Source organism: Diorhabda sublineata, chromosome 2, assembly GCF_026230105.1.
Source record: "Diorhabda sublineata isolate icDioSubl1.1 chromosome 2, icDioSubl1.1, whole genome shotgun sequence".
Lineage (NCBI taxonomy): Eukaryota > Metazoa > Arthropoda > Insecta > Coleoptera > Chrysomelidae > Diorhabda > Diorhabda sublineata.
Window position 1 is genome coordinate 8,209,162 of NC_079475.1, and position 2,400 is coordinate 8,211,561.

Genomic DNA, 2,400 nt, shown 5'->3' on the forward strand with positions numbered 1-2,400 from the left:
GGATGGAATTCACAATTTTTGTTGCAATGCCCATAATTTTCTCCGTGTTTAAAACTTTGGAACACAAAACTTGTTGATGTATAATGCAATGGAATGAAAAAAATGAAGGGAATTCTTCATTAGCTCGACACAATGCCACAAAACCGTTTTTGTTTCCAGTCATTGCTGGTGCTCCATCGGTTGTAATGCACACTAATTTATATATTGGTAGCTCGTAGTTTTTTACAAAATTAAAGAAAACTTCATATATATCTTCGCCACGGGTCTTCCCCTTCAGAGGAATGATTGTCAAAAATTCTTCCTTAGCCGACATGTCATTGAATACCATCCGAATAAAAATACACAGCTGGGCAGTGTCTGTCATATCGGTGGATTCGTCGAACTGTAAAGAAAAGTATGTACATTCCATGATATCATGTTTTAGTTTATCTGCGATGTCCTGACTCATGACTTCAATACGCCTTGTGACAGTCGGACAAGATAACTGAAGTTCTCTAATAGCAGACATGATTTCTGTTTTATTTTTAAAATCTCCAAATAAAGTCTCACCCGCTTCATTAAATGCTTCCTTCACCACCGATCCATCTTCGAATGGTTTCTTGTGTTTCGCCAATATATGAGATATTTTAAATGACGCGATCTTAGCAGCTTTTGATTGTTTGGCTGATCTTGTGAACATGGTTTGTTCTTTTTTCAAACAAGATATAAAATCACTTACTTTTCGTTTTCTTAATTCACTCTGTGGCGGAAAATCCTTTTGATAGTTTTTATGAACCGTTTTATGATGCCTCTCTAAGTTACCACGCTTTGGTATTGCAACTGACGCACGACAAATAACACAAATGCACTTATCCTTCACCATACAAAAGAAAATTTCTTCCTCCCAATCCTTATTAAAATGATACGTTTTAGATTTCTTCTCTGCATTCATTTTCCACTATTTAATAATAAACTTTGTATCGACGTAGTATCGCTATCAAGTTACAATTCAGAATGACTCCAATTCATGCAGGTGCAACATTTATATCGGCGTGAAAGAAAGTCTCGAATGTTCCCCTCAAACGCGCCGCCCGAAACTAGACAGTACAGTCTAGTCTAGAAACAACGCGGCTTTTCGTTGACAAGTGCCGCGCGTTCCTTTGATAAAGCCGCCTTTTGCCGCAAGCAGTGTAATTTTATTACGTAATACATTTTTGTAGTTTAGTTACCTACCTTTTTGAAGCTGTTGAACTTTATCCCACCTAGATCAGTATTTGATAGGAAGACATGGCTCATGAACATCGAGTTTGCCTGTAGACGCCAATTTATCGGGACTCCCTTCTTAGGTGAACTGCAAGCCCGTGGAATGAACTACACGTCTTTCCCGAATACTTCAACCTACGGAAGTTTAACATCAATATCTACAGGCATCTTCACACGAGGAGCACCACTAGAACTATTGGAGTGTAATAGAGCTTACCCTCTTGTGCATGCTTTATACTGTCCACTTCAAGCAAGGTAAACCTCACATATTAACCTATGAAGCTGAAACTAGAGCAGATGCAAGCAGGACAAAACAACTTGTGCGAACAACAGAGATGGAAACCCTTAGATCAATAACTGGAGTAACTCTCTGGGACAGAAAACGCATTTCCGACATTAGACTGATCTGCGATTATATAACAGATGTAGTCAGATGTTAGTTACGGAGGAAAAGAAGAAAGTGGAAAGCACACGTCGACAAATAGGCTGGCGAAAAAAGCATTCAAGAAGATCAGCAGACAGATCTCTACAGAGTTGTGTCGAATATACTAAAGTGGAAGAAGAAATTGAAGAAATACTGATATTATAAAATTACGAGCGTCTTTAGGATCATTGTATCCAGAGGGTGTTTTTTGTGGAGATCTCAAAACCTGTCTGATTGTTGGCTAGCAGATGGTTAAGGACTCGACATATTTAGATTGCTCTTGTCAAAAAAATATTTTCATTTCCTGATTTGATGTATTAGATTTGATGACCGTTTTTTACACGAAATGGGCTATGTAAAAGTGATCAGTGCAATCATCCAAAAGTGGAATCATTATAGTCCCTTTCTCCCCTTTTATCTTCGGAACGATTGTACATGATGAAATTAGAATTTCAAAATTCAAAATTTATCAATCTCTCAATCATCCAATTTTTTGTACATTCCGTTTCCAAAATTTTCCAAACATCGTGTATGTTTTAATTCTACAGTAATTTCATGTTTTATTATCTCATCCCATATATAAACGAAAGTGGAAAAATAAATGAGCAAAAATTAGTCCTTAAGGTGAAAATTAGTTTGATAGCGTACATTTTTCTGTTAAACAGAGGTCAAGTTATGACGAACCGTAGGTATGCATCTATAGGAATAGCGCAGGTCATTTTATTTTATACGGT